At 48.6% G+C, this 11996-nt stretch overlaps 1 pseudogene; it reads left to right on the top strand.

Moving 5' to 3' along the window:
* The first annotated feature begins 2349 nt into the window (after positions 1-2349).
* Positions 2350-3056, top strand: LOC142424864 (CBY1-interacting BAR domain-containing protein 2-like; annotated as a pseudogene).
* Positions 3057-11996: the final 8940 nt, after the last annotated feature.

The raw sequence follows: 11996 nt of genomic DNA, 5'->3' as shown, positions 1-11996 counted from the left end.
TGTAGCACCAGGCGAACGACTGGGTTTTCTACTCCCACCAGGAGTGACAGTCTCAGAAACCCCGAGGGCAGTTCGACCCTGCCCCACAGGGTGGCTGTAAGTCAGAATCCACTCAATGGCTGGGAGTTTTTGAGGACTGCAGCACTTCCCATGCGTTTTGTCAGTTATTCTAGTGAATTATCAAATCCAAGGGAGTTGTGGGAGCCAAAAGGTCGGAAATGAGGATGAAGGTGTGACGGGAACAGCATATGTTCAGTGCTGAGAGTCACCTGGGTGAGGTGTGTGCACAAGAGTGAGGATCAGATGTTTATATACCATGTCATCTAATATGAAGTATAGGAAGAACACTATACATGCAGGGAAGACTAACCATGGTTAATGGGATACTTCTGGTACAAGTTTAGGAACCCTGGTGGCATAATGGCTATGAGTTGGGCTGCAGTCTGCCAAGTCAGCAGTTTGAAACCACCAGCCTGCTCCCTGGGAGAAAGACTGGGCACTCACAGGGACAGCTCGGCCCTGTCCATCCTCTCTGAGGACGGAGCTGCTATGAGTTGGCATCATAGCAGCGAGTTTGTTTGTTTGCTTGTTTAGTGGGTCCCAGTTGAAGATCAGAAGAGACTCCGAAAGCAGTTTTTCATCGTGAAGTAGTGAAGACAAATGGAAGAAATGATGCAAAGGGCACCTCAAGAAGATGAGGCGTGAGAGTGAAATGTGCAGAGACCTGGAGTTAGACAACCAAACAAGGGAAAGCTTGCCTGGCATATCTTAAACGGAAAGAACTGAAGAACAAAGCCAAACCTCCAGGTGCAATACTGAAAGCTCCTCTGGGCAAACTTTTGAACGATGCCGGAAGCATCAAAAGAAGGTGGAAAGACTGCACAGAGTCACAGGACCGGAAAGATCTAATCAACATTCAGCGGTTTCAACACGATGAAGAATCAGTGGTGCTGAAGGAAGAAGTTGAAAGTGCACTGCAGGCGTTAGCCAAAAACACAGCTTCGGGAGTTGATGGAATACGGGCTGAAAAGTTTCTGAAAGCTGATGAAGTGTTGGCAGCATTCACTCATCTATGCCAGGGAATTTAGAAGACAGCTACCTGGCCAACTGACTGAACAAGATCTACGTTTGAACCCATTCCAAAGAAAAGTGACCCAAGAAAATGCTCAAATTATAGAGCAATATCCTTGATATCACATGCAAGTAAAATGTTCCTGAAAGTCATTCAATAACAGTTGCAACCAACCGTACATGGACAGGGAGCTGCCAAAAATTCCAGCTGGAAATGGCAAGAGGGATAGCATCACTAATGTCAGGTGGATCTTGATGGAAAGCAGAGGAGACCGGAATGAGCTTTACTCAAGTGTGTGGATCGTAGCCTTGGGAAGAATGGGAATTCCAGACACTTTATTGTGCTTGTGAGGAACTTGTCCATAGATCAAGAGGCAACTGTGGGAACGGAACAAGGGAATACCGCCTGGTTTTAAATCGGGGGAAATGTGCATTAGAGTTGTCTCCCGTCCCCATACTTAATCAATCTGTATGTTGAGCAAATAATCTGAGAAGCTGGTTTATATGAAGAGGAACAAAGCTTCAGGATTGAAGGCAGGCTAATCTACAGCCGTGGTGTGCAGATGACACAGGCTGTTTGCTGACTGTGAGGAGGACTGGAAGCACTTGCCGATGAAGATGCAAGGTTGCAGCCTCCGGTGTGGAATACAATTCGGTCTCGAGAAAACCAAAATCCTAATAACTGGACTGATAGATAATAGCATGATAAATGGAGAACAGATTGAAGTTGTCAAGGATTTCATTTTGTCCCATCCGCAATCAATGCCCCTCGTGGAAGCAGCAGACAAGAGATCGTAGGAGGCACTGCATTGGGTAAATTTGCTGCACAGACCTCTTTAAAAATGTTGAAATGTAAGAATGTTACTTTGAGGACTGAGATGCCCAAGCCATGGTATTTTCAATGGCCTCATATGCACGTGAAAAGTGAACCTTGTATGCGGAAGTCTGAAGAATTTTTAATTTCAATTATGGTGCTAGAGAAGAATATTGAAAGTACTGTGGATGCTAAAAAAGCAAACAAATCTGTCTTGGAAGAAGTGCAACTAGAATATGTTCCTTAGAAGGAGGGATGGCATCTTCCTTGACCGGCCTTAATTGGTCAATGATGCCAACTTACAGGGGCTGGCGGAGACTGGGCAGGTGCCTGGCACAGGGTGTCCCATTTGGGGAATCCCGTTTTCAGTGGCCTTGGAAGGGTCAGCTGTTCTGGACTGCTGGGATCCCCACTCAGGGGAACACTAAGGCCTCTGTCTCTGCAGGGACGGCCAGGTGGGGGCGATGGAGTCCGAGAAAGACTTTGGCTGTTTCTGCTTGTGTTATCTATCCTCCCACACCTGCAGGACGGCCTGCCTTCGGGACAAGGCCAAACAGTTCAGTGACTCTGTCATCACCAAAAACCCTGACCTGCGGCCACCCTCAGGAACTTCACCAAGGACCCATCCCAAGGGCAAGACTACGGGGCGGGCTGGGGTCAAGGGGCTAGAGACCAAGATCATCGTCAAGCCCCTGAAACTGTATGAGTCGCAGACAAAGCAGACCCAGGCTGAGATCAAGATGTCCAAACATGTCCGAAATCATGAGATCAAGCAGCTGGAAAAGCTGGGGAAACTGAGGCAGAAGTGCCCCCTGGAAGCAGCAAATGATCTCCCAGGCAGAGACAAGCGTGCAGAGGGCCTCCGTGGGCGCCAGCTGCGCCACACACGGCAGCTGGAGGAGACAGACCAGCGATGCCTTTCAGAAGGAGAAGCTGAAGGAATTAAAAAAAAATCTTTTCGAACTTTGTCACCATTGAGGCGGGCCTTCCATGCCAACACATTGGAGGTGTATTCCCGGGCCATCCAGACCCTGGAATCTATGACCTGGAGGGAGACCGAGAGGATTTCAGAGCCAAGATGCGTGGAGTTTATGGGCATTACAACGCTCACCACTCACCGACACCCTGTTCCCTTGGCTCTCACCAGCCAGAGTGCTCTGAACCATCCTGAGGCAGTGAGCATGGCTCCCTGGGGGAGGGCTCAGGAGAGGCTCTCCGGGGACCAGGGCAAGGATTCCACAAACAAGAAGAAAATGCGGCCTCCTGACCGAAGAACTGGCTTGAAGTCAGATGCCTTCTACCCTTGAGGAGGCAGGGCTGGGTGTATCTCTGCCATGTAACCCTGCCTGAGTCACAGGTCCCTCTGGACAAGGTCAGTCCTCACAGGGATTCCAAGTGCCTCGCACTGTGTCCGACACCTAGTAAATGCTCAATAAATGAGGTCTCTGCCAAAACACAGAACAAAGCCAAAGCAAAAACACAAAAGAAGGATGGCGAGACTTAATCTCACCTACTTTGGACATGCTACCAGGAGAGATCAGTCCTTGGAAAAGGACATCGTGCTTGGGAACATGGAGGTGCCTGTAATGATGGGCCTGGCTATGTTTTGTCCAGGTGCACACAGTGGGAACCCACTTAACTTGCCTCAACAGCAATATGGGTGATAGTGAGCGCCCTAAGTTTATTTTGAGTCTCCACATGCCGTAAGGTGCTGTGAAAGGCGCTGCCCTCAGGCAGAGTATTTGAAAGTAGATGGCTGCCACTCCCCTCACCAGCTCAGGGAGGTCCCGTCTCTCCCTAGATGTATCATCAATGGGTATTGGTGCCATAGTCTCAGAGTCCTGGTGGCAGAGTCGATGTTGCGTGGAGCTGCAGGGGTCAGTGGTTTGAAACTGCCAGCTGCTCCTCTAGAGAAAGAGGAGGCTTTGTACTCCCACAAAGACTTAACAGTCTTGAAACCCACGGGGAGAGTTCTGCCCTGTCCTGCAGGACAGCTGTGTGTTCGAATCAACTCCCAGTGAGAGAGGGTCTCGTAGTCATGAGTCCTGTCCTGTCTGGCATAATGTACGTGTCCCAATCGTGCTCCCCTCCCTACTTCTGTAGTCCTGCCTGTAACTGTGACGCATTGCTCTGCTGCCCATGGTGCCTCTGTGACAGTTTCTTCTGCATCCCCATGCCCTATTTAAGTGGCCACGTTTCCGTAACCCCTGGGATGCCATTGGAAACCCTGCCCATCGTAAATTCTGCCCTTGTGCCCTTGGTCTCCCTCACGCACATGGATTGTCTTTGTTCTACTTCATAGAGTAGATATGTCTCTGTGAGTTCAATTTGAAATTTCTTGTCCCTTTTTTCCCTTAGAGCATCTCCAAGGAGCTTCTAGTCTGGGGGAGACAGGCATTCAACAGATACTTGCACAGATACTTGTGAAAGACTATCAGGGGGGCTGCAGAGAGGCTGGGGGTGCTTGAAGGCTTGGTAGGAAGGGGGGGTTGGCACAGGGAGGAGACGCCTTCCAAAAGGCTATGATGACCAAGAAGACAATGGAAGGAAGAGGCTGCTGGTATAAGAGGAAGGGAAGAGTCTCCTAAGGAAACACACAGCTTTTGAATGGGCTTGGGCCACAGGGAATGTAGATGGTTCGAGAAGGAGGGCAAATCGCTGTGGTCTAAGGCTGAACGGGGCATTGGGAAACTACTGAAGGGTTTACGCTGATGAGATTTGTCTTCTGGCAGCAACACGGAGAACAGACTGGAGTTGGATCCCTTTTCTTAAGAGGAAGGTAGCAAAGAAACCCCGGCCCTGGGGTCTGCCTGTCCCACTTCTTGGTCCAAGCTCCGCCAGAGCAGAGATAGTCCTCTGCTTTGCCCACCGATTTTTCCCAAGCAGATAAAGCAAGTCTGGTGCATAGTAGGTTAGTTCAAGGCATTCAAAAACCTCGACAGTTCTCAAGGGCTTTCAGCAGGTTTTTGTCAATTTCAGAACCTTTATGAATTAAGTACGCCACCTGTCATCTTATTTCAGTCAAGCAACGGATTGGCATCAGTTGGCAAGGGACTGGCATCTGCTCCGGTGGAGGATACAGAGGATATGCGTAATCAAGGAAGTGACAAAGGCAGGGTCATAAGAATGGTGAGTTGATGAGAAGCCATCTGTAGGAAGTGCCTCGGTTGAAGCAAGGACAGCTCACATGATTGATGCTTTCTGCAAGCTCTACTGCTGGGAGGCGCTCACCTTGACTTTTCAAAACCTTCCTTTCTCCTCCGGAAAGCCGGAATGGTGAGAACTTGCTCTGTAGACTTTTTGTGAGGATTGAATGGGATGGTTTTTATAAATTCTGCAAAGGGGGCTCCCTGCTCTTCTCTTCCTCCTTCTCCTTAGTTCTCCCCTCCTCTCCTCTGGATGACTGCCATGAGCTAGCCAGCCTCTTTGATGTTTCCCCCCCCAAAAAAAACCAAATCACCCATTGCCAGGGATGAGTTGATTCTGACTCACGGTGGCCACGTAGGACAGAGAAGAACTCCTCTTGGGTTTTTCAAGGCTCATCTTTCTCCTGCTGAGCAGCTGGGGGGGTGGGGGGGGGTTGAACCGCCAACCCTTTGTTTGGCAGCCAAGAGCTTAAACATGGTCACCAGGACTCCTTAAAAAGCCATTAACCGTGGTTCTATGGAGAAATCCCCACCACTATAGAGAGTCATCCACGTGCGAAGTGACCCCATTCTAACTTTTGGAGTGAAGGTTCTAGTGACTTTTCATTTGGGGGTCGTGTTCAGAGGAGGGGCAGAGAGGTTTATCTTCTATGCTCCTTGACTGGCTAGGGACAGTGTCTCTCCTAATCAGATGTCTATCTGGCCTTTCTTTATACCTTTTATAAGCTCCTTACCCACTCAGTCCTTGGGGGTGCCCCCGCCAGGCCACTCGCTGCAAAGGAAATTTTACATAGCCCTCCTCCCGCCCTTACCCCCCAACAGCCAGTATGTTAAGTTAAATAATTTGAAACAAGCCCTCCGAATTAGGGGGAAATCTCTCTAGTCATTTTTAAGTGAGATGGCAACAGAAAATGTTACTTTTATAGAAACACCCCCTCCAGGGCTCCATCGTCTAGTGGAGAGAATCAGATTAGCCCTGGAATGCGTGTGCTACGGCCAAGACCCACAGAGGGCGGGAGTGGGGGTGGGGGTGGGGGTGGGAGGGCAGGTGACTGGCTGCCAGCTTTGGGGAAAGGTCACAATTTATTCCTGTCTAGCCTTGGGAGCGACTGTGAAGTACTGAGGGGAAAATTGCTCGTGGGTCCCCCAAACCTGTCCTGCATCCTCACCAGTGCCTTGGGTGAGTATTGGGACAGCCGGATGGACTGTTGAAATCCACCCACTCCCATCGCACTGTGGCCAGAGTATCTGGGACCCGGTGGCACGGGGACAGAGTGATAAACAACTCCACTGGTTACATGACATTGCGCTCACCCTGAAAAATATTGACTCTGCAGGGTCAAACTCGGGGCCTAGAAAACACGGATATTTCCACCCAGAGGGAAGGTCCTCTTCCGGGCAGCCACGACCAAGAGGGGCAAGTGGGTGGGCACAGGAGGCACACCTGCAGGTGACCCTTTCTTTGCAGAGGTGCTGTGCCGGCGTGGGGATGGCCTGAGGTTGTTATGGGCAGGGGAGAAGTGGGATGTGGGGGTAGTTAGATGTTCCTGAGAATACAACTCGCTATGAGTGTCCATTGATTTGACGCTGACTCATGCGGTGGCTGAGTCAGCTGAGCTCCACAGGGTTTTCAATGGTGCCTCGGGGTGGACTAGATCTTCCAACTTTTCCGTCATCAGCTAAGCATGTTAACCAGTTGTACTCCTCAGGGGCTCCTGAAAAATGCTGGGCATCCCATATTAGTGTGCACCCTGTAGTCTGAACCCAAGTTTTCAAAGTTAGAGGATGGCTTCAAGAGGCCAAGTGCCTTCCAGAAGAGACCCAGCAGCAGGTTTGGTTAATATGTAGCTGACCCCGTGTCGAGCCAGGCTTCGCCCAGAGGACTGGATGGACTGAGTCCACTCACGCCTTACCCTTTTTGTGGATGAGGACAGGGAAGCTCTGAGCACCATAGTGACTCTTGCTGTGGGTTTTCCGGAGAGCTGGCACTGGAGCCCCCACCAGACCCCCTTTAAAGTGTATGTTGTGCTCTTTCTGTGGTTTTCAAGCTGTGAGTGCAACCCCAGGTTTGAATCCAGTGCCCCTTGACACAGGAAGATCCGAGAGCAGCCATCTGGACAAAGAGCAGAAACAGAGGTCACTGGCTTGGCTGGGCTCGGGTTGTTTACTACGTTGTAAAGATGTGGATGGAAATAATTATTGATTCCACGTTCTGGCTCTTGGGCAGGAGGTTCAATTTGGAAAGTATTGGAAAGATGCCCGGTGCTACACCTTAGCTCCGGACAGTGTGTGTGTATGTGTGTGTGTGTGTGTGTGTGTGGTGTGTGTGTGCGGTGTGTGGTATGTGTGTATGTGAGTGTGTGTAGGTGAATGTGTGGTGTGTGTGTGGTATGTGTGTATGGTGTGTGAGTGTGTGGTATGTTGTGTGTGTGTGGTGTGTGTGTGTGGTATGTTGTGTGTGTGTGGTGTGTGTGTGTATGGTGTGTGTGTGTGTGGTGTATGTGGTGTGTGTAGTGGGTAGACACCTGGTCATTGTGACGACCCAGCCCCCAGGACATGATACATTCAAGTCCCTTGCCCACAGAGTCCCTAGAGGCTTTTCTCTGTAGGAGCTGGGTCACAGAAGGAGGTTTCCAGCCCGCAATGCCAGGGGGAATGGCAAACATATCCTCAATGACGATACCAATGAGGGAGGAAAAGCAGCAGCGAGAGAGAGAGAGAGAGAGAGAGAGAGAGAGAGAGAGAGAGAGAGAGAGAGAGGCCAACTAGGATCAGCTGGAGGGTGGCAGAATGCAACAACCAGAGAAGAGACAGACATGATTGCACCGTGACACAGAGCAGAGAGGAGAGAGAGAAATGATTCCCAGTAGTGATCAAGAGAGGAGGTTTCACTGGGGATGGCCTGGATGCCCTGTCAATGGCTGGCAGCTTCCAGAAGTTTCCAACAGGCACCAGCCCTCTACAACTGCAACTCAGTGTGGGAGGAGGAGGTCAGGTGGAGGTGGAAGCAGAGAACTGTAGACATCCTCACAATCAAGCAGCCAGAATTGGGACGCTCACACCACCTCCAGGAAGCCTTCCCAGCCCATGATGTAGGCTGCATATGTAGCTCCCCCCATATCTCTCCAGGGGCTCATCCTGTTCCTTGCTTTGCATTTGTTACCAGCCACTCAATTGCCATTCAAGTTGATTCTGGCCCAGGGAGACTCCAGAGGGTTTTTAGCGGCTGACTTTTTGGAAGTAGATTGCCAGGCCTTTCTTCTGAGGCAGCTATGGGTGGACTCGAATGCTCACCCTTTGGGTTCGTAGTCCAGTACTTTAGCTGTTTGCATCACCCAAGGACGCCATTGGATTCGTGACTCTGTAGAGTTATAATCAGGATCACTGTTCTCCATCCTCACAGCCAGAGTCGATGCCGACTCACAGCGACCCTGTAGGGCAAGTTGAACTGCACCTGTGAGTTTCTGAGATTGTAGCTCTTTACCAGATTAGACAGCCTCATCTTTCTCTGGAAGAGCAGCTTGCGGTTTCGAACTGATGCCCCTGCAGTTAGCAGCCCAATGTGTAACCACTACACCACCAGGGCTCTTTAAGCTTTTTCATTTGTGCTTTCTCTTGTGCGTTTGTACTGTTTCTTCTATTAGCCTGTATGTTTCTCTATGATTTCAGCTGTAGCCCCCTCTTGGTTTCTGGTGTAGGACTCCTGTTCTGTTGAGCACGCACAGCACCCGTCTCTCCTTTTAGCAATATATGCGTTACAGCAATTCTCAAGCTTATTAAAGCGTATGACTTTCTCCTAGCAACGCCTTCTATTACAAATTCCCTTTCTCCTTGGTAGCTCTTTCTACTGTTCTTTGATCTTCGGGAGGTGTTTGTCATCTTGGGAAGGGGGAGCAGGCACTACTGTTCCCATTTTGCAGATGGGGACCAGCCGACAATTGTTGCTGTTTGTTTTAACCCAGTCAAAAGATTGAACTATCCTTTATAAGGCGTGAAGTTAACAAACGGCCACCTAGCAAACAAAGCCTACATGGTAGAAGCACACCAGCCTGTGTGATTACAAGGTGCCGTCGGGTTCAGGTATCAGAAGACCCAAAACAAATAATCATATCAATGTGAATGAGGGGGTAGGTCAAAGTGGAGACCCAAAGCCCATCTGTAGACAATTGGACATCCCCTCACAGAAGGGTCACAAGGAAGGGACAAGCCAGCCACCAGTCAGGGTGCAGTATAGCACTGACAAAACACAACATTCCTCTGGCTCTTTGATGCTTCCTTTCCCCCACTATCATGACCCCAGTTGCTATAAATCCGGCTGGACCAGAGCATGTACACTGGTACATATAAGAGCTCTCGACACATGGAATCCAGGACAGATAAATCCCTCAGGCACAGTAATGTGAGTAGTAATGCCAGGAGGGTAGGAGTAAGCTGAGGTAAGAAGGAAAAGAAAGGGGGAACCGATTGCAATGATAGATGTATTAATCCCCCCACAGGGGGATGAACAACAGAAATGGGGTGAAGGAGACAGTGGATGGTATAAGACAGGGGTGCTCAATACGTTAATCACGATCCACTAGTCAATCTAAAATGTAGTGTGGGTAGATCACATGGCATTAAACAAATAGACATAGGCCTATCAGCAATTCTGTCACTTAATTGATATACAGCACAGCCAATCAGATGCAGTCTTAGGTGTCAAACGCACGTGCAAACAACTGCGCTAAGTGCAGCAAAACTGACACGCTAAGTTATTCCCAATTTTTAGACCTTGCTTTTTTCCCCTCTTAAACGTAAGAAAGGGTATTAAAATGAGTGGGGGAGCTGGACCAAGTAAGAAGACAAAAATGTATCACTTTCATACAGAATGGGAGATTTTGACACTATAAGCCAACATTCAGCTGAAGTCCAGAGCACATGAACAGTTCAGGAACTTACTCCCAGAGGGAAAGTACCCAAACATGAGAAAATGTGCTACCTCCTTGCCTGCATTATTCAGCTCTACTTATTTATGTGAGTCAGCCTTTTCCCACATAAAGATCATTGAGTCCAAGTACTGTTCCACCATGACTGATGGTCAGTTGGGAGTGTGCTTGAGGCTGGCTGTCAGCAGCTGCCACCCGGACTGTGCATCCCTGGCTCATTCCATTCAGTGCAAGTCATCAGAGTAAACTCAGGCAATGACAAAAAATGTACATAGTTAATTGTGTTGTGTTGTGCAATATGGACTTGAGGTTATGCAAGGTACATAAACATACACTGTACATATAAAGAATCCTCAATGCATTTATTAATAAATATAATAAATTAATTAAAATAAATATATATTTTGCATTTTTGTAGCTGGCAGATGATTTTGACTTGATCATTTTATAAGTAAGCTCACATGCTGAAAAAGTGTGAGCACCCCTGGTGTAAGATATAAAAATAATAATTTATAATTTTTCAAGGGGCCACAAGGGTGGGAGGGAAAAAAGAGGAACTGATACCATAGGGCTCAAGTAGAAAGAAAATGTTTTGAAAAAGATGGTGGCAACATATGTACAAATTTGCTTGATACAATTGATGTATGGATTTTTATGAGCTGTAAGAGCCCCAATAACATGATTTATTAAAAGAAGGAAATATCCTTTATATATCATGGCACTCTGTGGTATACGCCTGATTGACACTGGTATTCCAAGGGACACTTTCTATTTAAAAGTTATACATTTTCTCTTGTGTAGGAAGAAAAACAGCTCGTTCAATATATGCTTTTGTGGATATTAATGCTTTCGTCAAGGCTAAACTTACTGAAATGAAATCAGTGAGTTATTTACAAGGCAAATATTCAGGAACTAGTCATTGAGGAGGTTGAAAGATATGACAAAAATTAGGAGGAAGTTCCTGAATGGCTGGAGTTTAGAAAACATAACTTGAGATTAGCTCTGCACTCCAGGAGTCAAAGAAGACCAACTCCTGCCCCCACAGAACTTTCTGTGCCACGGAGCAGATGGAAGAGATGGGTGCCGAGCACACAAAGGAGGCCAAGGCAACGTGAACTTAGACCTTAGAACAATGTGGATGTAGCTCTACCCCTGAGTGCGGGCATAAGGAACAGGCTAGTTGGGTTTGCCTGGAAGGACTTCTAGAAGGCAGGATCCTTGCCAGGATCAAAATAATGCAATAATATCAATAATAATAATGAGGAGGGTTGACCTCCCTTAAAGAGCTACCCGAGGAGCCCAGACGGTGCTGTGGCCATTGCATTGGGTTGCTTGCTAACCACACAGTCAGCAGTTCAAAACCAACAGCTGCTCCCTGGGAGGAAGATGAGGTTTTCTACTCCTGCAAAGAGTGACAGTCTCAGAAACCCATCGGGGCAGTTCTACCCTGTCCTGTAGGGTGCCTATGAGTTGGCATCCACTCAATGGCAGTGAGGAAGTTTTGAAAAAGCTGCCCAGATCCTCAAACTAGCCTCTGAAGAGCATGGAGATCACAATTAACTACACGAAACAAAATGTGTCTGAGTAGTTGAGTTGAAAACTGGTCAGGTGTGCAATCATTCATCCATACACAGTTGTTTTTGTTGCTTTTAAAGACCAACGAAATAGAGGGTCCTGCCTTTCCCCTGGGCAGTGTTCTCTGACAGCCGTCCCTGTCCCCCAGGGGCCCCCTTCCTGAGCTGGATTCTCTCATCATTCCCTTACAGTCAACCCCCAACCCCCAAGTCTCTGCTCAGCATTTGTGGCAAACACCACCCCTCTCCCAGGGGAGAGGCTGCAGGGTAATTACAGAGCCACAGAGAGCAAGGCTGGCCTGGAAAATTGCAGTGTGTCAACCACACAGCCCTCCCCCAGGTGGGACACGCAGGGGTGTAGTTCACACTCACAGCACACCACCACCAAACTGCAATTTCTGTAAGAGACCAAATGAGCACACACCACTACTACTGCTTGCTTTCAGGACTCCCTGCTGAGGCAACA

The sequence above is a fragment of the Tenrec ecaudatus genome, chromosome 13 (assembly GCF_050624435.1).
Source record: "Tenrec ecaudatus isolate mTenEca1 chromosome 13, mTenEca1.hap1, whole genome shotgun sequence".
Lineage (NCBI taxonomy): Eukaryota > Metazoa > Chordata > Mammalia > Afrosoricida > Tenrecidae > Tenrec > Tenrec ecaudatus.
The sequence above is the reverse complement of the archived record's forward strand: the minus strand, read 5'-3'. Positions and strand labels throughout refer to the sequence as shown.